This window comes from Ranitomeya variabilis, chromosome 1 (genome assembly GCF_051348905.1).
Source record: "Ranitomeya variabilis isolate aRanVar5 chromosome 1, aRanVar5.hap1, whole genome shotgun sequence".
NCBI classification, from domain to species: Eukaryota; Metazoa; Chordata; class Amphibia; order Anura; family Dendrobatidae; genus Ranitomeya; species Ranitomeya variabilis.
In genome coordinates, this window is record NC_135232.1 from 390,345,289 (window position 1) to 390,370,326 (window position 25,038).

At 38.7% G+C, this 25,038-nt stretch overlaps 11 non-coding genes across 11 annotated transcripts; all 11 read left to right on the top strand.

The window, feature by feature from the left end:
* The first annotated feature begins 1,690 nt into the window (after positions 1-1,690).
* On the top strand, positions 1,691-1,763 carry TRNAT-CGU (transfer RNA threonine (anticodon CGU)). Its single transcript has one exon. It is a non-coding gene; the product is annotated as a tRNA-Thr (tRNA).
* Positions 1,764-2,301: 538 nt separating this feature from the next.
* TRNAT-UGU (transfer RNA threonine (anticodon UGU)) lies at positions 2,302-2,374 on the top strand. The gene has a single exon. It is a non-coding gene; the product is annotated as a tRNA-Thr (tRNA).
* A 2,170-nt stretch (positions 2,375-4,544) lies between these two features.
* Positions 4,545-4,617, top strand: TRNAT-CGU (transfer RNA threonine (anticodon CGU)). Its single transcript has one exon. It is a non-coding gene; the product is annotated as a tRNA-Thr (tRNA).
* Positions 4,618-5,155: 538 nt separating this feature from the next.
* TRNAT-UGU (transfer RNA threonine (anticodon UGU)) lies at positions 5,156-5,228 on the top strand. The gene has a single exon. It is a non-coding gene; the product is annotated as a tRNA-Thr (tRNA).
* A 2,168-nt stretch (positions 5,229-7,396) lies between these two features.
* On the top strand, positions 7,397-7,469 carry TRNAT-CGU (transfer RNA threonine (anticodon CGU)). The gene has a single exon. It is a non-coding gene; the product is annotated as a tRNA-Thr (tRNA).
* A 536-nt stretch (positions 7,470-8,005) lies between these two features.
* On the top strand, positions 8,006-8,078 carry TRNAT-UGU (transfer RNA threonine (anticodon UGU)). Its single transcript has one exon. It is a non-coding gene; the product is annotated as a tRNA-Thr (tRNA).
* A 2,170-nt stretch (positions 8,079-10,248) lies between these two features.
* TRNAT-CGU (transfer RNA threonine (anticodon CGU)) lies at positions 10,249-10,321 on the top strand. Its single transcript has one exon. It is a non-coding gene; the product is annotated as a tRNA-Thr (tRNA).
* A 538-nt stretch (positions 10,322-10,859) lies between these two features.
* On the top strand, positions 10,860-10,932 carry TRNAT-UGU (transfer RNA threonine (anticodon UGU)). Its single transcript has one exon. It is a non-coding gene; the product is annotated as a tRNA-Thr (tRNA).
* A 4,504-nt stretch (positions 10,933-15,436) lies between these two features.
* Positions 15,437-15,509, top strand: TRNAT-CGU (transfer RNA threonine (anticodon CGU)). Its single transcript has one exon. It is a non-coding gene; the product is annotated as a tRNA-Thr (tRNA).
* Positions 15,510-16,047: 538 nt separating this feature from the next.
* TRNAT-UGU (transfer RNA threonine (anticodon UGU)) lies at positions 16,048-16,120 on the top strand. The gene has a single exon. It is a non-coding gene; the product is annotated as a tRNA-Thr (tRNA).
* A 2,668-nt stretch (positions 16,121-18,788) lies between these two features.
* Positions 18,789-18,861, top strand: TRNAT-CGU (transfer RNA threonine (anticodon CGU)). Its single transcript has one exon. It is a non-coding gene; the product is annotated as a tRNA-Thr (tRNA).
* Positions 18,862-25,038: the final 6,177 nt, after the last annotated feature.

A 25,038-nucleotide genomic window follows, 5' to 3' on the forward strand; every position in this document is an offset into this window, starting at 1 on the left:
CACCGCTAGGAGTTCAAAAAACACAAGTTTTGTTTGAAGTGTTGGACTGCGCACACACTCAGTTTTTTAATGAATTTTTGGAACAGGAACTGGTATGTGCATATGACGGCTTTTAAACTCAGGAGAACTTGATGAGTTTTTCACGCAGAAGACTTTTCAAGAAATTTAGGACATTTCTTCCCCTGAATCGTCTTTTGTATCATTTTTTTGGTTGTTTCCTGGACAATTTTGAGACGGCTTTTTTCGGAAGGTTTTCCCATGGTTTCGGTGAAGTCTTTTTTTCTGGTCGCATTTTTCACTCCATTGAAAAAAGAAGAAACAGTTAGCTCTTTTAAGCAAAATCAATGGCAAAACACTAAAAAAAAAAGTATTTTTGAAGTCCAGGCATGTATTGAGCTTTTCCACTGATTTGTACTGTAAAATACACAGCATGTTCCTGGTGGAAAACGCTAATAGAATGGACATGTGACTTCTTTTAACCGCTTGGCGTTTTTAGAAACCTGAAGTGGTCAAAAGACATTCAAAAACCTCAACATAGACAGAGCAAGTCAGTTTTACATAGAATTGCTTATGTTCATTCTTTTGAGCAATGTTTGATAGTGTTTTCAAATGATTCCAATGGCGGAAGCTGCCTGAAAAAAGACATCATGTGCACATAGCCACCTAGTTGAAACTGAGTGGAAACTCTACAAATGCTCCTGCAAATCTCATAGCTCCTCAAAAATGTGGAGTTTCTGCCCAGATTCTGCTCTGAAAACTCAGCTAAAAACCTCTGTGTGCACATAGTCTTGTAGAGTTTCTGCCCTGAAAATGCAGGAAAAATATAACTTAGTGTGAACACACACTCATAGCTATTTTGAGTGATTTATTCCACTTCAGGGTTTGAAAAATGCCAGGTGAAAATAATAGGGGATATTGCATCTTTGAAGCAGATCCTGATGGAATTTGCTCTAAAGTAGACACTGTAAATCAAAAGGCTGCAAAGAAAAAGCTTTAGAAAAAAACTCTTCAAAAACACTTCAAGAACTCTCAAAAAGTGCTTTAGGAACCACTTTATAAAGCTAAACCTCCTTTAAAAGCTCCCCAATGAAAGGGTGTTTTTGCTTTAAAAAGTCTTCTTTTTTGAATGCCTCAATAAAACTCCATCTGCATATATCCTAATACTGACACAAAAACAATTCAGACATCATTCTTAAATTTGGCATAATTGAAAATGTAAATGAAAATCATGGCCAGAGATCTAATGCTATGTGGAGACAAAGACTTTAGAGCAGATTTGCTTTAAAATTTGCTTTCGTAAAAAGTTTCCACTTGAAAAACTCATCTTTTTTGAATGGCTCCATAAAACTCCATTTGCACATAGATTAATACTGACCTGAAAAAAGTTTATGAAATCATTCTTAAATTTGGTACAATTGAAAATATAAATAAATCATCGTGCTTCTCTTTACATTTTTTACCACGCCTTACCTTACAATCATTGCTTGTATGGGTTGTAAGTTTTCATATGCATTTCAAGTTGATATTTTTCCCATGTCAATGTCAAATTGGTACCTAAAGAAAAATCTTTGTACAGTTTCTTTGCATTTCTCCCATGTAGCATAGTAAATGATCCTTAGGAGTTACTGAGCATATGCATACCTCTAACAGGCTAATCCCTACATCGCTTAAGAAATTGTTCCTTTTCAATGGCTTCATAGCTCAGAGGTTAGAGCACTGGTCTCGTAAACCAGGGGTCGTGAGTTCGACTCTCACTGAAGCCTTAAAAACTCTTTGTCTCTCATATGAAAATTGCTTATCTGTTTGGTCAGTGGTACAAAGTTGGTGCGATTCAATATTGATGTTACGACATCCTTTTCAAAAGTTCTGGATAAGACCTTGATCATATATGACATTCGGGTAACATGTGTGTCAAATTCCTTTCTTATGCCACCTCTATCAGAGCTTTAGGAGTCTAATGACCCTTCTTCATCAATTCTTGATGTGTGATTTTGTAATATAAAGAATTACATATTTTATTAAAGCAAGCAGTAGAATTCTATTCTTTGCCAATCCATCTGATTTCATTTTTTTGCACATCAGATTGCCAATAAACAGGTAGTCAGTTATAGAACTGAAGCTTTAGAATGTTTGCAAGTCATGCTTTTGCGTTGCAAGAGCAGTTGTTGGTTTGTTGGTGATGGGACATTACGTTAAGAGTGTGATTTCAAACTAGAAATGAAAGGACTTGTGTTGGTAATGCACCTGAATGGCTATTGCACTGTTCGAAATAGAGATCAAAAGATGTGTCAAAGTTTCGCTGGCTTCATAGCTCAGTGGTTAGAGCACTGGTCTTGTAAACCAGGGGTCGTGAGTTCAATTCTCACTGGAGCCTTTGTGTTATTTTGAAACTGAATAGTTTAATTCTTGAGCTTATCTTTAAAAATACCTGCTTAGTTGAAGGTTTATTATACTGAGAAAAAAATGTTCAGACATAATAATTACATTACTTGGAGAGTTTTCATCCATTTCAGGTTTGCAAAAAAACGTGGTAGCAAGTAAAAAAAATACTTGTTGCTTCTATGAAGCGGATCCTGAGGAAAACTACTCCAAACTAGGCACATTCAAATCAAAAATCTGCAAAAAAGGCTTTAAGAATGAAAATCTCATTGCAAACTCTGCAAAAAATCCCCAGGAAACACATCATGAACATAAAAACTCTTCCCAAAAGTACCTAATAAAGTGGTGTTTTCCGAAGTGGGTTCTGCTTGCAAAACTCATTGTTTTTAAATGCCTTAATAAAATTCCATCTGCAAATAACCTAAAGATTCACACTGAGGTTTTTTCAGGAAATTTTGATCAACACTTTTCCAAACACCGCTAGGAGTTCAAAAAACACAAGTTTTGTTTGAAGTGTTGGACTGCGCACACACTCAGTTTTTTAATGAATTTTTGGAACAGGAACTGGTATGTGTATATGACGGCTTTTAAACTCAGGAGAACTTGATGAGTTTTTCACGCAGAAGACTTTTCAAGAAATTTAGGACATTTCTTCCCCTGAATCGTCTTTTGTATCATTTTTTTGGTTGTTTCCTGGACAATTTTGAGACGGCTTTTTTCGGAAGGTTTTCCCATGGTTTCGGTGAAGTCTTTTTTTCTGGTCGCATTTTTCACTCCATTGAAAAAAGAAGAAACAGTTAGCTCTTTTAAGCAAAATCAATGGCAAAACACTCAAAAAAAAAGTATTTTTGAAGTCCAGGCATGTATTGAGCTTTTCCACTGATTTGTACTGTAAAATACACAGCATGTTCCTGGTGGAAAACGCTAATAGAATGGACATGTGACTTCTTTTAACCGCTTGGCGTTTTTAGAAACCTGAAGTGGTCAAAAGACATTCAAAAACCTCAACATAGACAGAGCAAGTCAGTTTTACATAGAATTGCTTATGTTCATTCTTTTGAGCAATGTTTGATAGTGTTTTCAAATGATTCCAATGGCGGAAGCTGCCTGAAAAAAGACATCATGTGCACATAGCCACCTAGTTGAAACTGAGTGGAAACTCTACAAATGCTCCTGCAAATCTCATAGCTCCTCAAAAATGTGGAGTTTCTGCCCAGATTCTGCTCTGAAAACTCAGCTAAAAACCTCTGTGTGCACATAGTCTTGTAGAGTTTCTGCCCTGAAAATGCAGGAAAAATATAACTTAGTGTGAACACACACTCATAGCTATTTTGAGTGATTTATTCCACTTCAGGGTTTGAAAAATGCCAGGTGAAAATAATAGGGGATATTGCATCTTTGAAGCAGATCCTGATGGAATTTGCTCTAAAGTAGACACTGTAAATCAAAAGGCTGCAAAGAAAAAGCTTTAGAAAAAAACTCTTCAAAAACACTTCAAGAACTCTCAAAAAGTGCTTTAGGAACCACTTTATAAAGCTAAACCTCCTTTAAAAGCTCCCCAATGAAAGGGTGTTTTTGCTTTAAAAAGTCTTCTTTTTTGAATGCCTCAATAAAACTCCATCTGCATATATCCTAATACTGACACAAAAACAATTCAGACATCATTCTTAAATTTGGCATAATTGAAAATGTAAATGAAAATCATGGCCAGAGATCTAATGCTATGTGGAGACAAAGACTTTAGAGCAGATTTGCTTTAAAATTTGCTTTCGTAAAAAGTTTCCACTTGAAAAACTCATCTTTTTTGAATGGCTCCATAAAACTCCATTTGCACATAGATTAATACTGACCTGAAAAAAGTTTATGAAATCATTCTTAAATTTGGTACAATTGAAAATATAAATAAATCATCGTGCTTCTCTTTACATTTTTTACCACGCCTTACCTTACAATCATTGCTTGTATGGGTTGTAAGTTTTCATATGCATTTCAAGTTGATATTTTTCCCATGTCAATGTCAAATTGGTACCTAAAGAAAAATCTTTGTACAGTTTCTTTGCATTTCTCCCATGTAGCATAGTAAATGATCCTTAGGAGTTACTGAGCATATGCATACCTCTAACAGGCTAATCCCTACATCGCTTAAGAAATTGTTCCTTTTCAATGGCTTCATAGCTCAGAGGTTAGCGCACTGGTCTCGTAAACCAGGGGTCGTGAGTTCGACTCTCACTGAAGCCTTAAAAACTCTTTGTCTCTCATATGAAAATTGCTTATCTGTTTGGTCAGTGGTACAAAGTTGGTGCGATTCAATATTGATGTTACGACATCCTTTTCAAAAGTTCTGGATAAGACCTTGATCATATATGACATTCGGGTAACATGTGTGTCAAATTCCTTTCTTATGCCACCTCTATCAGAGCTTTAGGAGTCTAATGACCCTTCTTCATCAATTCTTGATGTGTGATTTTGTAATATAAAGAATTACATATTTTATTAAAGCAAGCAGTAGAATTCTATTCTTTGCCAATCCATCTGATTTCATTTTTTTGCACATCAGATTGCCAATAAACAGGTAGTCAGTTATAGAACTGAAGCTTTAGAATGTTTGCAAGTCACGCTTTTGCGTTGCAAGAGCAGTTGTTGGTTTGTTGGTGATGGGACATTACGTTAAGAGTGTGATTTCAAACTAGAAATGAAAGGACTTGTGTTGGTAATGCACCTGAATGGCTATTGCACTGTTCGAAATAGAGATCAAAAGATGTGTCAAAGTTTCGCTGGCTTCATAGCTCAGTGGTTAGAGCACTGGTCTTGTAAACCAGGGGTCGTGAGTTCAATTCTCACTGGAGCCTTTGTGTTATTTTGAAACTGAATAGTTTAATTCTTGAGCTTATCTTTAAAAATACCTGCTTAGTTGAAGGTTTATTATACTGAGAAAAAAATGTTCAGACATAATAATTACATTACTTGGAGAGTTTTCATCCATTTCAGGTTTGCAAAAAAACGTGGTAGCAAGTAAAAAAAATACTTGTTGCTTCTATGAAGCGGATCCTGAGGAAAACTACTCCAAACTAGGCACATTCAAATCAAAAATCTGCAAAAAAGGCTTTAAGAATGAAAATCTCATTGCAAACTCTGCAAAAAATCCCCAGGAAACACATCATGAACATAAAAACTCTTCCCAAAAGTACCTAATAAAGTGGTGTTTTCCGAAGTGGGTTCTGCTTGCAAAACTCATTGTTTTTAAATGCCTTAATAAAATTCCATCTGCAAATAACCTAAAGATTCACACTGAGGTTTTTTCAGGAAATTTTGATCAACACTTTTCCAAACACCGCTAGGAGTTCAAAAAACACAAGTTTTGTTTGAAGTGTTGGACTGCGCACACACTCAGTTTTTTAATGAATTTTTGGAACAGGAACTGGTATGTGCATATGACGGCTTTTAAACTCAGGAGAACTTGATGAGTTTTTCACGCAGAAGACTTTTCAAGAAATTTAGGACATTTCTTCCCCTGAATCGTCTTTTGTATCATTTTTTTGGTTGTTTCCTGGACAATTTTGAGACGGCTTTTTTCGGAAGGTTTTCCCATGGTTTCGGTGAAGTCTTTTTTTCTGGTCGCATTTTTCACTCCATTGAAAAAAGAAGAAACAGTTAGCTCTTTTAAGCAAAATCAATGGCAAAACACTCAAAAAAAAAGTATTTTTGAAGTCCAGGCATGTATTGAGCTTTTCCACTGATTTGTACTGTAAAATACACAGCATGTTCCTGGTGGAAAACACTAATAGAATGGACATGTGACTTCTTTTAACCGCTTGGCGTTTTTAGAAACCTGAAGTGGTCAAAAGACATTCAAAAGCCTCAACATAGACAGAGCAAGTCAGTTTTACATAGAATTGCTTATGTTCATTCTTTTGAGCAATGTTTGATAGTGTTTTCAAATGATTCCAATGGCGGGCTGCCTGAAAAAAGACATCATGTGCACATAGCCACCTAGTTGAAACTGAGTGGAAACTCTACAAATGCTCCTGCAAATCTCATAGCTCCTCAAAAATGTGGAGTTTCTGCCCAGATTCTGCTCTGAAAACTCAGCTAAAAACCTCTGTGTGCACATAGTCTTGTAGAGTTTCTGCCCTGAAAATGCAGGAAAAATATAACTTAGTGTGAACACACACTCATAGCTATTTTGAGTGATTTATTCCACTTCAGGGTTTGAAAAATGCCAGGTGAAAATAATAGGGGATATTGCATCTTTGAAGCAGATCCTGATGGAATTTGCTCTAAAGTAGACACTGTAAATCAAAAGGCTGCAAAGAAAAAGCTTTAGAAAAAAACTCTTCAAAAACACTTCAAGAACTCTCAAAAAGTGCTTTAGGAACCACTTTATAAAGCTAAACCTCCTTTAAAAGCTCCCCAATGAAAGGGTGTTTTTGCTTTAAAAAGTCTTCTTTTTTGAATGCCTCAATAAAACTCCATCTGCATATATCCTAATACTGACACAAAAACAATTCAGACATCATTCTTAAATTTGGCATAATTGAAAATGTAAATGAAAATCATGGCCAGAGATCTAATGCTATGTGGAGACAAAGACTTTAGAGCAGATTTGCTTTAAAATTTGCTTTCGTAAAAAGTTTCCACTTGAAAAACTCATCTTTTTTGAATGGCTCCATAAAACTCCATTTGCACATAGATTAATACTGACCTGAAAAAAGTTTATGAAATCATTCTTAAATTTGGTACAATTGAAAATATAAATAAATCATCGTGCTTCTCTTTACATTTTTTACCACGCCTTACCTTACAATCATTGCTTGTATGGGTTGTAAGTTTTCATATGCATTTCAAGTTGATATTTTTCCCATGTCAATGTCAAATTGGTACCTAAAGAAAAATCTTTGTACAGTTTCTTTGCATTTCTCCCATGTAGCATAGTAAATGATCCTTAGGAGTTACTGAGCATATGCATACCTCTAACAGGCTAATCCCTACATCGCTTAAGAAATTGTTCCTTTTCAATGGCGTCATATCTCAGAGGTTAGAGCACTGGTCTCGTAAACCAGGGGTCGTGAGTTCGACTCTCACTGAAGCCTTAAAAACTCTGTCTCTCATATGAAAATTGCTTATCTGTTTGGTCAGTGGTACAAAGTTGGTGCGATTCAATATTGATGTTACGACATCCTTTTCAAAAGTTCTGGATAAGACCTTGATCATATATGACATTCGGGTAACATGTGTGTCAAATTCCTTTCTTATGCCACCTCTATCAGAGCTTTAGGAGTCTAATGACCCTTCTTCATCAATTCTTGATGTGTGATTTTGTAATATAAAGAATTACATATTTTATTAAAGCAAGCAGTAGAATTCTATTCTTTGCCAATCCATCTGATTTCATTTTTTTGCACATCAGATTGTCAATAAACAGGTAGTCAGTTATAGAACTGAAGCTTTAGAATGTTTGCAAGTCATGCTTTTGTGTTGCAAGAGCAGTTGTTGGTTTGTTGGTGATGGGACATTACGTTAAGAGTGTGATTTCAAACTAGAAATGAAAGGACTTGTGTTGGTAATGCACCTGAATGGCTATTGCACTGTTCGAAATAGAGATCAAAAGATGTGTCAAAGTTTCGCTGGCTTCATAGCTCAGTGGTTAGAGCACTGGTCTTGTAAACCAGGGGTCGTGAGTTCAATTCTCACTGGAGCCTTTGTGTTATTTTGAAACTGAATAGTTTAATTCTTGAGCTTATCTTTAAAAATACCTGCTTAGTTGAAGGTTTATTATACTGAGAAAAAAATGTTCAGACATAATAATTACATTACTTGGAGAGTTTTCATCCATTTCAGGTTTGCAAAAAAACGTGGTAGCAAGTAAAAAAAATACTTGTTGCTTCTATGAAGCGGATCCTGAGGAAAACTACTCCAAACTAGGCACATTCAAATCAAAAATCTGCAAAAAAGGCTTTAAGAATGAAAATCTCATTGCAAACTCTGCAAAAAATCCCCAGGAAACACATCATGAACATAAAAACTCTTCCCAAAAGTACCTAATAAAGTGGTGTTTTCCGAAGTGGGTTCTGCTTGCAAAACTCATTGTTTTTAAATGCCTTAATAAAATTCCATCTGCAAATAACCTAAAGATTCACACTGAGGTTTTTTCAAGAAATTTTGATCAACACTTTTCCAAACACCGCTAGGAGTTCAAAAAACACAAGTTTTGTTTGAAGTGTTGGACTGCGCACACACTCAGTTTTTTAATGAATTTTTGGAACAGGAACTGGTATGTGCATATGACGGCTTTTAAACTCAGGAGAACTTGATGAGTTTTTCACGCAGAAGACTTTTCAAGAAATTTAGGACATTTCTTCCCCTGAATCGTCTTTTGTATCATTTTTTTGGTTGTTTCCTGGACAATTTTGAGACGGCTTTTTTCGGAAGGTTTTCCCATGGTTTCGGTGAAGTCTTTTTTTCTGGTCGCATTTTTCACTCCATTGAAAAAATAAGAAACAGTTAGCTCTTTTAAGCAAAATCAATGGCAAAACACTCAAAAAAAAAGTATTTTTGAAGTCCAGGCATGTATTGAGCTTTTCCACTGATTTGTACTGTAAAATACACAGCATGTTCCTGGTGGAAAACGCTAATAGAATGGACATGTGACTTCTTTTAACCGCTTGGCGTTTTTAGAAACCTGAAGTGGTCAAAAGACATTCAAAAACCTCAACATAGACAGAGCAAGTCAGTTTTACATAGAATTGCTTATGTTCATTCTTTTGAGCAATGTTTGATAGTGTTTTCAAATGATTCCAATGGCGGAAGCTGCCTGAAAAAAGACATCATGTGCACATAGCCACCTAGTTGAAACTGAGTGGAAACTCTACAAATGCTCCTGCAAATCTCATAGCTCCTCAAAAATGTGGAGTTTCTGCCCAGATTCTGCTCTGAAAACTCAGCTAAAAACCTCTGTGTGCACATAGTCTTGTAGAGTTTCTGCCCTGAAAATGCAGGAAAAATATAACTTAGTGTGAACACACACTCATAGCTATTTTGAGTGATTTATTCCACTTCAGGGTTTGAAAAATGCCAGGTGAAAATAATAGGGGATATTGCATCTTTGAAGCAGATCCTGATGGAATTTGCTCTAAAGTAGACACTGTAAATCAAAAGGCTGCAAAGAAAAAGCTTTAGAAAAAAACTCTTCAAAAACACTTCGAGAACTCTCAAAAAGTGCTTTAGGAACCACTTTATAAAGCTAAACCTCCTTTAAAAGCTCCCCAATGAAAGGGTGTTTTTGCTTTAAAAAGTCTTCTTTTTTGAATGCCTCAATAAAACTCCATCTGCATATATGCTAATACTGACACAAAAAAAATTCAGACATCATTCTTAAATTTGGCATAATTGAAAATGTAAATGAAAATCATGGCCAGAGATCTAATGCTATGTGGAGACAAAGACTTTAGAGCAAATTTGCTTTAAAATTTGCTTTCGTAAAAAGTTTCCACTTGAAAAACTCATCTTTTTTGAATGGCTCCATAAAACTCCATTTGCACATAGATTAATACTGACCTGAAAAAAGTTTATGAAATCATTCTTAAATTTGGTACAATTGAAAATATAAATAAATCATCATGCTTCTCTTTACATTTTTTACCACGCCTTACCTTACAATCATTGCTTGTATGGGTTGTAAGTTTTCATATGCATTTCAAGTTGATATTTTTCCCATGTCAATGTCAAATTGGTACCTAAAGAAAAATCTTTGTACAGTTTCTTTGCATTTCTCCCATGTAGCATAGTAAATGATCCTTAGGAGTTACTGAGCATATGCATACCTCTAACAGGCTAATCCCTACATCGCTTAAGAAATTGTTCCTTTTCAATGGCTTCATAGCTCAGAGGTTAGAGCACTGGTCTCGTAAACCAGGGGTCGTGAGTTCGACTCTCACTGAAGCCTTAAAAACTCTTTGTCTCTCATATGAAAATTGCTTGTCTGTTTGGTCAGTGGTACAAAGTTAGTGCGATTCAATATTGATGTTACGACATCCTTTTCAAAAGTTCTGGATAAGACCTTGATCATATATGACATTCGGGTAACATGTGTGTCAAATTCCTTTCTTATGCCACCTCTATCAGAGCTTTAGGAGTCTAATGACCCTTCTTCATCAATTCTTGATGTGTGATTTTGTAATATAAAGAATTACATATTTTATTAAAGCAAGCAGTAGAATTCTCTTCTTTGCCAATCCATCTGATTTCATTTTTTTGCACATCAGATTGCCAATAAACAGGTAGTCAGTTATAGAACTGAAGCTTTAGAATGTTTGCAAGTCATGCTTTTGCGTTGCAAGAGCAGTTGTTGGTTTGTTGGTGATGGGACATTACGTTAAGAGTGTGATTTCAAACTAGAAATGAAAGGACTTGTGTTGGTAATGCACCTGAATGGCTATTGCACTGTTCGAAATAGAGATCAAAAGATGTGTCAAAGTTTCACTGGCTTCATAGCTCAGTGGTTAGAGCACTGGTCTTGTAAACCAGGGGTCGTGAGTTCAATTCTCACTGGAGCCTTTGTGTTATTTTGAAACTGAATAGTTTAATTCTTGAGCTTATCTTTAAAAATACCTGCTTAGTTGAAGGTTTATTATACTGAGAAAAAAATGTTCAGACATAATAATTACATTACTTGGAGAGTTTTCATCCATTTCAGGTTTGCAAAAAAACGTGGTAGCAAGTAAAAAAAATACTTGTTGCTTCTGTGAAGCGGATCCTGAGGAAAACTACTCCAAACTAGGCACATTCAAATCAAAAATCTGCAAAAAAGGCTTTAAGAATGAAAATCTCATTGCAAACTCTGCAAAAAATCCCCAGGAAACACATCATGAACATAAAAACTCTTCCCAAAAGTACCTAATAAAGTGGTGTTTTCCTAAGTGGGTTCTGCTTGCAAAACTCATTGTTTTTAAATGCCTTAGGCCGGCCTCACACTAGCGAGTTTTACGGACGTATGAGCCCATAAACTACGTCCGTAAAACTCGCAAAATAAACGGCACAATTATTCTCAATGGGGCTGCTCCTATTAGCCGTATATTACGGTTCAGTATTATACGGCTTTCTACGGCCGTACAAAATCGCAGCATGCTGCGTTTGTCACCGTATTGCGCAAAAAAATCGCCAATGAAAGTCTATGGGGGCGAGAAAAATACGGATTCCACACGGACCAGCAGTGTGACTTGCGAGAAATACGCAGCGGTGTTAGTGAAAAGTCGGTAATTCAATTGCCGGCTTTTCACTTCTCCTGCACAAACCCGACAGGAAATGAGACATGGTTACATACAGTAAACCATCTCATATCCCCTTTTTTTTTGCATATTCCACACTACTAATGTTAGTAGTGTGTATGTGCAAAATTTCAGCGCTGTAGCTGCTAAAATAAAGGGTTAAATGGCGGAAAAAATTGGCGTGGGCTCCCGCGCAATTTTCTCCGCCAGAGCAGTAAAGCCAGTGACTGAGGGCAGATATTAATAGCCAGGAGAGGGTCCATGGTTATTGCCCCCCCCCGTGGCTAAAAACATCTGCCCCCAGCCACCCCAGAAAAGGCACATGTGGAAGATCCGCCTATTCTGGCACTTGGCCACTCTCTTCCCACTCCCTGTAGCGGTGGGATATGGGGTAATGAAGGGTTAATGCCACCTTGCTATTGTAAGGTGACATTAAGCCAGATTAATAATGGAGAGGCGTCAATTATGACACCTATCCATTATTAATCCAATTGTAGGAAAGGGTTAAAAAACACACACACACATGATTTAAAAGTATTTTAATGAAATAAACACAGCGGTTGTTGTAATAATTTATTGTTCTCTCAATCCATCAGGAACACCCTCGCTTGGAAAAATAATAAACGCACAAGATACATACCTTCTCATGTCAGATCACGTCCAACGATGTAATCCATCTGAAGGGGTTAACTAATATTACAGGCACGAGCTGCGATAAACCACTCGCTCGTGCCTGTAATCCCCGGGTGCTGAAAGGAAAGCAGGATCTATACTTACATTGAGTCGCGGTGATGCGCCCCTGCTGGATGTTCTCATGAACTGCAGCCTGGGAACTTTTTCCCACGCTCCAGGTCATATGAGGACATCCACCAGAGGGTGCCTCACCGCGACTGAAGGAAATGTAGGTCAATGACCTACATTTCATTCATTCGCCGGGGAATTACAAGCTCGAGCATAGCTGAATTTAGCAGGGCTCCTGCCTGTAATATTAGTTAACCCCTTCAGATGGATTACATCGTTGGACGTGATCTGACATCAGAAGGTATGTATCTTGTGCGTTTATTATTTTTCCAAGCGAGGGTGTTCCGGATGGATTGAGAGAACAATAAATTATTACAACAACCGCTGTGTTTATTTCATTAAAATACTTTTAAATCATGTGTGTGTGTGTTGTTTAACCCTTTCATACAATTGGATTAATAATGGATAGGTGTCATAATTGACGCCTCTCCATTATTAATCTGGCTTAATGTCACCTTACAATAGCAAGGTGGCATTAACCCTTCATTACCCCATATCCCACCGCTACAGGGAGTGGGAAGAGAGTGGCCAAGTGCCAGAATAGGCGCATCTTCCAGATGTGCCTTTTCTGGGGTGGCTGGGGGCAGATGTTTTTAGCCACGGGGGGGCCAATAACAATGGACCCTCTCCTGGCTATTAATATCTGCCCTCAGTCACTGGCTTTACCATTCTGGCGGAGAAAATTGCGCGGGAGCCCACGCCAATTTTTTCCGCCATTTAACCCTTTATTTTAGCAGCTACAGCGCTGAAATTTTGCACATACACACTACTAACATTAGTAGTGTGGAATATGCAAAAAAAAAGGGGATATGAGATGGTTTACTGTATGTAAACCATGTCTCATATCCTGTCGGGTTTGTGCAGGAGAAATGAAAAGCCGGCAATTGAATTACCGGCTTTTCACAGCTATCGCGCTGAATGAAATCTAAATACAGAATATACATATATGTGTCTCAATGACATATATATATATATATATATACTGTATATATGTTTTCCCTAACATTTGAGCACATAAATCCATTAGATGTCGGTTTTGCAAGCCTGCGCGAAAATCTCGCAGTACGGATGCCATACGGATTACATACGGAGGATGCCATGCGCAAAATACGCTGACACACCCTGACTACGGATCACTATTTTGGGAACATTTCTCCATATTACGGCCGTAGTACGGACGTAAAAAACGGACCGTATTGTCTTACGCCGAGTGTGAGGCCGGCCTTAATAAAATTCCATCTGCAAATAACCTAAAGATTCACACTGAGGTTTTTTCAGGAAATTTTGATCAACACTTTTCCAAACACCGCTAGGAGTTCAAAAAACACAAGTTTTGTTTGAAGTGTTGGACTGCGCACACACTCAGTTTTTTAATGAATTTTTGGAACAGGAACTGGTATGTGCATATGACGGCTTTTAAACTCAGGAGAACTTGATGAGTTTTTCACGCAGAAGACTTTTCAAGAAATTTAGGACATTTCTTCCCCTGAATCGTCTTTTGTATCATTTTTTTGGTTGTTTCCTGGACAATTTTGAGACGGCTTTTTTCGGAAGGTTTTCCCATGGTTTCGGTGAAGTCTTTTTTTCTGGTCGCATTTTTCACTCCATTGAAAAAAGAAGAAACAGTTAGCTCTTTTAAGCAAAATCAATGGCAAAACACTCAAAAAAAAGTATTTTTGAAGTCCAGGCATGTATTGAGCTTTTCCACTGATTTGTACTGTAAAATACACAGCATGTTCCTGGTGGAAAACGCTAATAGAATGGACATGTGACTTCTTTTAACCGCTTGGCATTTTTAGAAACCTGAAGTGGTCAAAAGACATTCAAAAACCTCAACATAGACAGAGCAAGTCAGTTTTACATAGAATTGCTTATGTTCATTCTTTTGAGCAATGTTTGATAGTGTTTTCAAATGATTCCAATGGCGGAAGCTGCCTGAAAAAAGACGTCATGTGCGCATAGCCACCTAGTTGAAACTGAGTGGAAACTCTACAAATGCACCTGCAAATTTCATAGCTCCTCAAAAATTTGGAGTTTCTGCCCAGATTCTGCTCTGAAAACTCAGCTAAAAACCTCTGTGTGCACATACTCTTGTAGATTTTCTGCCCTGAAAATGCAGGAAAAATATAACTTAGTGTGAACACACACTCATAGCTATTTTGAGTGATTTATTCCACTTCAGGGTTTGAAAAATGCCAGGTGAAAATAATAGGGGATATTGCATCTTTGAAGCAGATCCTGATGGAATTTGCTCTAAAGTAGACACTGTAAATCAAAAGGCTGCAAAGAAAAAGCTTTAGAAAAAAACTCTTCAAAAACACTTCAAGAACTCTCAAAAAGTGCTTTAGGAACCACTTTATAAAGCTAAACCTCCTTTAAAAGCTCCCCAATGAAAGGGTGTTTTTGCTTTAAAAAGTCTTCTTTTTTGAATGCCTCAATAAAACTCCATCTGCATATATCCTAATACTGACACAAAAACAATTCAGACATCATTCTTAAATTTGGCATAATTGAAAATGTAAATGAAAATCATGGCCAGAGATCTAATGCTATGTGGAGACAAAGACTTTAGAGCAGATTTGCTTTAAAATTTGCTTTCGTAAAAAGTTTCCACTTGAAAAACTCATCTTTTTTGAATGGCTCCATAAAACTCCATTTGCACATAGATTAATACTGACCTGAAAAAAGTTTATGAAATCATTCTTAAATTTGGTACAATTGAAAATATAAATAAATCATCGTGCTTCTCTTTACATTTTTTACCACGCCTTACCTTACAATCATTGCTTGTATGGGTTGTAAGTTTTCATATGCATTTCAAGTTGATATTTTTCCCATGTCAATGTCAAATTGGTACCTAAAGAAAAATCTTTGTACAGTTTCTTTGCATTTCTCCCATGTAGCATAGTAAATGATCCTTAGGAGTTACTGAGCATATGCATACCTCTAACAGGCTAATCCCTACATCGCTTAAGAAATTGTTCCTTTTCAATGGCTTCATAGCTCAGAGGTTAGAGCACTGGTCTCGTAAACCAGGGGTCGTGAGTTCGACTCTCACTGAAGCCTTAAAAACTCTTTGTCTCTCATATGAAAATTGCTTATCTGTTTGGTCAGTGGTACAAAGTTGGTGCGATTCAATATTGATGTTACGACATCCTTTTCAAAAGTTCTGGATAAGACCTTGATCATATATGACATTTGGGTAACATGTGTGTCAAATTCCTTTCTTATGCCACCTCTATCAGAGCTTTAGGAGTCTAATGACCCTTCTTCATCAATTCTTGATGTGTGATTTTGTAATATAAAGAATTACATATTTTATTAAAGCAAGCAGTAGAATTCTCTTCTTTGCCAATCCATCTGATTTCATTTTTTTGCACATCAGATTGCCAATAAACAGGTAGTCAGTTATAGAACTGAAGCTTTAGAATGTTTGCAAGTCATGCTTTTGCGTTGCAAGAGCAGTTGTTGGTTTGTTGGTGATGGGACATTACGTTAAGAGTGTGATTTCAAACTAGAAATGAAAGGACTTGTGTTGGTAATGCACCTGAATGGCTATTGAACTGTTCGAAATAGAGATCATAAGATGTGTCAAAGTTTCTCTGGCTTCATAGCTCAGTGGTTAGAGCACTGGTCTTGTAAACCAGGGGTCGTGAGTTCAATTCTCACAGGAGCCTTTGTGTTATTTTGAAACTGAATAGTTTAATTCTTGAGCTTATCTTTAAAAATACCTGCTTAGTTGAAGGTTTATTATACTGAGAAAAAAATGTTCAGACATAATAATTACATTATTATTATTTTTCGCCCCCAATTTTTTATTTTCCCAAGGGTAAGAGAAGAAATTGGACCCCAAAAGTTGTTGTACAATTTTTCCTGAGTACGCTGATACCCCATATGTGGGGATAAACCACTGTTTGGGCGCATGGGAGACCTCGGAAGGGAAGGAGCGCCGTTTGACTTTTCAATGCAAAATTGACAGGAATTGAGATGGGACGTCATGTTGCGTTTGGAGAGCCCCTGATGTGCATAAACATTGAAACCCCCCACAAGTGACACCATTTTGGAAAGTAGACCCCCTAAGGAACTTATCTAGAGGTGTGGTGAGCACTTTGACCCACCAAGTGCTTCACAGAAGTTTATAATGCAGAACCGTAAAAATAAAAAATCATATTTTTTCACAAAAATTATTTTTCGCCCCCAATTTTTTATTTTTCCAAGGGTAAGAGAAGAAATTGGACCCCAAAAGTTGTTGTACAATTTGTCCTGAGTACGCTGATACCCCATATGTGGGGATAAACCACTGTTTGGGCGCATGGGAGACCTCGGAAGGGAAGGAGCGCCGTTTGACTTTTCAATGCAAAATTGACAGGAATTGAGATGGGACGTCATGTTGCGTTTGGAGAGCCCCTGATGTGCGTAAACATTGAAACCCCCCACAAGTGACACCATTTTGGAAAGTAGACCCCCTAAGGAACTTATCTAGATGTGTTTTGAGCGCTTTGACCCACCAAGGGCTTCACAGAAGTTAATAATGCAGAGCCGTAAAAATAAAACAAAAATTTTTTCCCACAAAAATTATTTTTTTAGCCCCAAGTTTTGTATTTTCCCGAGGGTAGCAGGAGAAATTGGACCCCAAAATTTGTTGTCCAATTTGTCCTGAGTGCGCTGATACCCCATATGTGGGGGGGAACCACCGTTTGGACGCATGGAAGGGCTCGGAAGTGAAGGAGCGCCATTTGGAATGCAGACTTTTCATGAATTTCTTTTGGGAGAGGCGTTTATACTGTTCCGCGTTTGGTAAAATTGATAAAGCAGTTTTATTCTTCGGGTCAGTACGATTACAGCGATACCTCATTTATATTATTTTTTAATGTTTTGGCGCTTTTATACGATAAAAACTATTTTATGGAAAAAAATAATTATTTTTGCATCGCTTTATTCTCAGGACTATAACTTTTTTATTTTTTTGCTGATCATGCTGTATGGCGGCTCGTTATTTGCGGGACAAGATGACGCTTTCAGCGGTACCATGGTTATTTATATCTGTCTTTTTGATCGAGTGTTATTCCACTTTTTGTTCGGCGGTATGATAATAAAGCGTTGTTTTTTGCCTCGTTTTTTTTTCTTACGGTATTTACTGAAAGGGTTAACTAGTGGGCCAGTTTTATAGGTGGGGTCGTTACGGACGCGGCGTTACTAAATATGTGTACTTTTATTGTTTGTTTTTTTATTTAGATAAAGAAATGTATTTATGGGAATAATATATTTTTTTTTTTCATTATTTTGGAATATTTTTTTTTATTTTTTTTTACACATTTGGAAATTTTTTTTTTACTTTTTTACTTTGCCCCAGGGGGGGACAATACAGATCGGTGATCTGCCAGTTTGCATAGCACTCTGACAGATCACCGATCTGAGAGAAGTGCAGGCTGCTTCACAGTGCCTGCTCTGAGCAGGCTTCTGTGAAGCCACCTCCCTCCCTGCAGGACCCGGATCCGCGGCCATCTTGGATCCAGGTCTGGAGCAGCCGGTTGGGAGGTAAGACCATCGCAGCAACGCGATCACATCGCGTTGCTGCGGGGGGCTCAGGGAAGCCCGCAGGGAGCCCCCTCCCCGCGCGATGCTTCCCTGCACCGCCGGCACATCGCGATCATGTTTGATCGCGGTGTGCCGGGGGTTAATGTGCCGGGAGTGGTCCATGACCGCTCCTGGCACATAGTGCCGGATGTCAGCTGCGATAGGCTTCCCCCGTGAGCGCCGCCGATCGCGCTGGACGTACTATCCCATCGGTGGTCATACGGGCCCACCCCACCTCGACGGGATAGTACGTCCGATGTCAGAAAGGGGTTAAATTTGGCATAATTGAAAATGTAAATGAAAATCATGGCCAGAGATCTAATGCTATGTGGAGACAAAGACTTTAGAGCAGATTTGCTTTAAAATTTGCTTTCATAAAAAGTTTCCACTTGAAAAACTCATCTTTTTTGAATGGCTCCATAAAACTCCATTTGCAGATAGATTTATACTGACCTGAAAAAAGTTTATGAAATCATTCTTAAATTTGGTACAATTGAAAATATAAATAAATCATCGTGCTTCTCTTTACATTTTTTACCACGCCTTACCTTACAATCATTGCTTGTATGGGTTGTAAGTTTTCATATGCATTTCAAGTTGATATTTTTCCCATGTCATTATCAAATTGGTACCTAAAGAAAAATCTTTGTACAGTTTCTTTGCATTTCTCCCATGTAGCATAGTAAACGATCCTTAGGAGTTACTGAGCATATGCATACCTCTAACAGGCTAATCCCTACATTGCTTAAGAAATTGCTCCTTGTCAATGGCTTCATAGCTCAGAGGTTAGAGCACTGGTCTCGTAAACCAGGGGTCGTGAGTTCGACTCTCACTGAAGCCTTAAAAACTCTGTGTCTCATATGAAAATTGTTTATCTGTTTGGTCAGTGGTACAAAGTTGGTGCGATTCAATATTGACTTTATGTGAAGTTACAACATCCTTTTCAAAAGTTCTGGATTAGACCTTGATCATATATGACATTCGGGTAACGTGTGTCAAATTCCTTTCTTATGCCACCTCTATCAGAGCTTTAGGAGTCTAATGACCCTTCTTCATCAATTCTTGATGTGTGATTTTGTAATATAAAGAATTACATTTTTTATTAAAGCAAGCAGTAGAATTCTCTTCTTTGCCAATCCATCTGATTTCATTTTTTTGCACATCAGATTGCCAATAAACAGGTAGTCAGTTATAGAACTGAAGCTTTAGAATGTTTGCAAGTCATGCTTTTGCGTTGCAAGAGCAGTTGTTGGTTTGTTGGTGATGGGACATTATGTTAAGAGTGTGATTTCAAACTAGAAATGAAAGGACTTGTGTTGGTAATGCACCTGAATGGCTATTGCACTGTTCGAAATAGAGATCAAAAGATGTGTCAAAGTTTCGCTGGCTTCATAGCTCAGTGGTTAGAGCACTGGTCTTGTAAACCAGGGGTCATGAGTTAAATTCTCACTGGTTCCTTTGTGTTATTTTGAAACTGAACAGTTTAATTCTTGAGCTTATCTTTAAAAATACCTGCTTAGTTGAAGGTTTATTATACTGAGAAAAAAATGTTCAGACATAATAATTACATTATTATTATTTTTCGCCCCCAATTTTTAATTTTCCCAAGGGTAAGAGAAGAAATTGGACCCCAAAAGTTGTTGTACAATTTTTCCTGAGTACGCTGATACCCCATATGTGGGGATAAACCACTGTTTGGGCGCATGGGAGACCTCGGAAGGGAAGGAGCGCCGTTTGACTTTTCAATGCAAAATTGACAGGAATTGAGATGGGACGTCATGTTGCGTTTGGAGAGCCCCTGATGTGCATAAACATTGAAACCCCCCACAAGTGACACCATTTTGGAAAGTAGACCCCCTAAGGAACTTATCTAGAGGTGTGGTGAGCACTTTGACCCACCAAGTGCTTCACAGAAGTTTATAATGCAGAACCGTAAAAATAAAAAATCATATTTTTTCACAAAAATTATTTTTCGCCCCCAATTTTTTATTTTTCCAAGGGTAAGAGAAGAAATTGGACCCCAAAAGTTGTTGTACAATTTGTCCTGAGTACGCTGATACCCCATATGTGGGGATAAACCACTGTTTGGGCGCATGGGAGACCTCGGAAGGGAAGGAGCGCCGTTTGACTTTTCAATGCAAAATTGACAGGAATTGAGATGGGACGTCATGTTGCGTTTGGAGAGCCCCTGATGTGCGTAAACATTGAAACCCCCCACAAGTGACACCATTTTGGAAAGTAGACCCCCTAAGGAACTTATCTAGAGGTGTGGTGAGCACTTTGACCCACCAAGTGCTTCACAGAAGTTTATAATGCAGAACCGTAAAAATAAAAAATCATATTTTTTCACAAAAATTATCTTTTCACCCCCAATTTTATATTTTCCCAAGGGTAAGAGAAGAAATTGGACCCCAAAAGTTGTTGTACAATTTGTCCTGAGTACGCTGATACCCGATATGTGGGGGTAAACCACTGTTTGGGCGCATGGGAGAGCTCGGAAGGGAAGTAGCACCGTTTGACTTTTCAATGCAAAATTGACAGGAATTGAGATGGGACACCATGTTGCGTTTGGAGAGCCACTGATGTGCCTAAACATTGAAACCCCCCACAAGTGACACCATTTTGGAAAGTAGACCCCCTAAGGAACTTATCTAGATGTGTTTTGAGCGCTTTGACCCACCAAGGGCTTCACAGAAGTTAATAATGCAGAGCCGTAAAAATAAAACAAAAATTTTTTCCCACAAAAATTATTTTTTTAGCCCCAAGTTTTGTATTTTCCCGAGGGTAGCAGGAGAAATTGGACCCCAAAATTTGTTGTCCAATTTGTCCTGAGTGCGCTGATACCCCATATGTGGGGGGGAACCACCGTTTGGACGCATGGAAGGGCTCGGAAGTGAAGGAGCGCCATTTGGAATGCAGACTTTTCATGAATTTCTTTTGGGAGAGGCGTTTATACTGTTCCGCGTTTGGTAAAATTGATAAAGCAGTTTTATTCTTCAGGTCAGTACGATTACAGCGATACCTCATTTATATTATTTTTTTATGTTTTGGCGCTTTTATACGATAAAAACTATTTTATGGAAAAAAATAATTATTTTTGCATCGCTTTATTCTCAGGACTATAACTTTTTTATTTTTTTGCTGATCATGCTGTATGGCGGCTCGTTATTTGCGGGACAAGATGACGCTTTCAGCGGTACCATGGTTATTTATATCTGTCTTTTTGATCGAGTGTTATTCCACTTTTTGTTCGGCGGTATGATAATAAAGCGTTGTTTTTTGCCTCGTTTTTTTTTTTTTTTTCTTACGGTATTTACTGAAAGGGTTAACTAGTGGGCCAGTTTTATAGGTGGGGTCGTTACGGACGCGGCGTTACTAAATATGTGTACTTTTATTGTTTGTTTTTTTATTTAGATAAAGAAATGTATTTATGGGAATAATATATATATTTTTTTCATTATTTTGGAATATTTTTTTTTATTTTTTTTTACACATTTGGAAATTTTTTTTTTACTTTTTTACTTTGCCCCAGGGGGGGACAATACAGATCGGTGATCTGCCAGTTTGCATAGCACTCTGACAGATCACTGATCTGAGAGAAGTGCAGGCTGCTTCACAGTGCCTGCTCTGAGCAGGCTTCTGTGAAGCCACCTCCCTCCCTGCAGGACCCGGATCCGCGGCCATCTTGGATCCAGGTCTGGAGCAGCCGGTTGGGAGGTAAGACCCTTCAACAGACGGAAAGGGACCTGAAGGACACCGAAATGTGAGTATGTACGTTTTTTTTTTTTTACTTTTACGCTGGTAACCACGGTAAACATCGGGTTACTAAGCGCGGCCCTGCGCTTAGTAACCCGATGTTTACCCTGGTTACCCGGGACCTTGGCATCGTTGGTCGCTGGAGAGCGGTCTGTGTGACAGCTCCCCAGCGACCACACAACGACTTTCCAACGATCACGGCCAGGTCGTATCGCTGGTCGTGAACGTTGGTAAATCGTTATGTGAGACGGTACCCTTAGGGTTGGAATTAGGGCTAGGGTTGGAAATAGGGTTAAGATTAGGCTTGTGGTTAGGGTTAAGGATAGGGTTAGGGTTGTGTTGAGGTTACAGTTGTGGGTAGGGTTGGGATTAGGGTTAGGATTAGGGTTAGGGTTGGATTTAGGGTTACGGGTGTGTTGGGGTTAGGGTTGTGGTTAGGGGTGTGTTGGGGTTAGGGTTGTGATTAGGGTTATGGCTACAGTTGGGATTAGGGTTAGGGGTGTGTTGGGGTTAGTGTTGAAGTTAGAATTGAGGGGTTTCCACTGTTTAGGCAAATCAGGGGTCTACAAACGCAACATGGCGCCACCATTGATTCCAGCCAATCTTGCGTTCAAAAAGTCAAATGGTGCGCCCTCCCTTCCAAGCCCCGACGTGCGCCCAAACAGTGGTTTACCCCCACATATGGGATACCAGAGTACTCAGGACAAACTGGGCAACAACTATTGTGGTCCAATTTCTCCTGTTACCCTTGCAAAAATAAAAAATTACTTGCTAAAACATAATTTTTGATGAAAGAACAATTATTTTTTATTTTCATGGCTCTACGTTATAAACTTATGTGAAGCACTTGGGGGTTGAAAGTGCTCACCACACATCTAGATAAGATCCTTTTGGGGTCTACTTTCCAAAATGGGGTCACTTGTGGGGTGTTTCTACTGTTTAGGCACATCAGGGGCTCTGCAAATGCAACGTGACGCCCGCAGACCATTCCATCAAAGTCTGCATTTCAAATGTCACTACTTCCCTTCCGAGCCCTGACGTGCGCCCAAACAGTGGTTTACCCCAACATATGAGGTATCAGCGTACTCACAGCAAACTTGGCAACAAATATTGGGGTCCAATTTCTCCTGTTACCCTTGTGAAAATAAACAATTGCTTGCTAAAACATCTTTTTTGAGGAAAGAAAAATGATTTTTTATTTTCACGGCTCTGCGTTGTAAACTTCTGTGAAGCACTTGGGGGTTGAACGTGCTCACCACACATCTAGATAAGTTCTTTGTGGGGTCTAGTTTCCAAAATGGGGTCACTTAGAGGGGGTTTCTACTGTTTAGGCACATCAGGGGCTCTGCAAATGCAACGTGACGCCCGCAGACCATTCCATCAAAGTCTGCATTTCAAATGTCACTACTTCCCTTCCGAGCCCTGACGTGCGCCCAAACAGTGGTTTACCCCCACATATGAGGTATCAGCGTACTCACAGCAAACTGGGCAACAAATATTGGGGTCCAATTTCTCCTGTTACCCTTGTGAAAATAAATAATTGCTTGCTAAAACATCTTTTTTGAGGAAAGAAAAATGATTTTTTATTTTCACGGCTCTGCATTGTAAACTTCTGTGAAGCACTTGGGGGTTGAACGTGCTCACCACACATCTAGATAAGTTCCTTGCGGGGTCTAGTTTCCAAAATGGGGTCACTTGTGGGGGGTTTCTACTGTTTAGGCACATTAGGGGCTCTGCAAACGTAACATGATTCCCGCAGACCATTCCATCAAAGTCTGCATTCCAAATCGTCACTACTTCCCTTCCGAGCCCCGGCATGTGCCCAAACAGTGGTTTACCCCCACATATGGGGTATCAGCGTACTCAGGAGAAACTGGACAACAACTTTTGGGGTCCAATTTCTCCTGTTACCCTTGGGAAAATAAAAAATTGTGGGTTAAAAAATCATTTTTGAGGAAAGAAAAATAATTTTTTATTTTCATGGCTCTGCGTTATAAACTTCTGTGAAGCACTTGGGGGTTCAAAGTGCTCACCCCACATCTAGATTAGTTCCTTGGGAGGTCTAGTTTCCAAAATGGGGTCACTTGTGCAGGAGCTCCAATGTTTAGGCACACAGGGGCTCTCCAAACGCGACATGGTGTCCGCTAATGATTGAAGCTAATTTTCCATTCAAAAAGCCAAATGGCGTGCCTTCCCTTCCGAGCCCTGCCGTGCGCCCAAACAGTGGTTTACCCCCACATATGGGGTATCATCGTACTCAGGACAAACTGGACAACAACATTTGGGTTCCAATTTCTCCTATTATCCTTGGGAAACTAAAAAAATCCGGGCTAAAAATCATTTTTGAGGAAAGAAAAATATTTTTTTTATTTTCATGGCTCTGCGTTATAAACTTCTGTGAAGCACCTGGGGGTTTTAAGTGCTCACTATGCATCTAGATTAGTTTCTTGGGGGGTCTAGTTTCCAAAATGGGGTCACTTGTAGGGGAGCTCCAATGTTTAGGCACACAGGGGCTCTCCAAACGCGACATGGTGTCCACTAACGATTGGAGCTAATTTTCCATTCAAAAAGTCAAATGGCGCGCCTTCCCTTCCGAGCCTTGCCGTGCACCCAAACAGTGGTTTACCCCCACATATGAGGTATCGGCGTACTCAGCAGAAATTGACCAACAAATTTTAGGATCCATTTTATCCTGTTGCCCATGTGAAAATGAAAAAATTGAGGCTAAAAGAAATTTTGTGTGAAAAAAAAGTACTTTTTCATTTTTACGGATCAATTTGTGAAGCACCTGAGTGTTTAAAGTGCTCACTATGCATCTAGATAAGTTCCTTGGGGGGTCTAGTTTCCAAAATGGGGTCACTTGTGGGGGAGCTCCAATGTTTAGGCACACAGGGCCTCTCCAAACCTGACATGGTGTCCGCTAACTATGGAGATAATTTTTCATTCAAAAAGTCAAATGGCGCTCCTTCCCTTCCGAACCTTACCATGTGCCCAAACAGTAGTTTACCCCCACATATGAGGTATTGGCGTACTCAGGAGAAATTGCCCAACCAATTTTAGGATCCATTTTATCCTGTTGCCCATGTGAAAATGAAAAAATTGAGGCTAAAAAAATTTTGTGTGAAAAAAGTACTTTTTCATTTTTACGGATTAATTTGTGAAGCACCTGGGGGTCTAAAGTGCTCACTATGCTTCTAGATAAGTTCCTTGGGGGGTCTAGTTTCCAAAATGGGGTCACTTGTGGGGGAGCTCCAATGTTTAG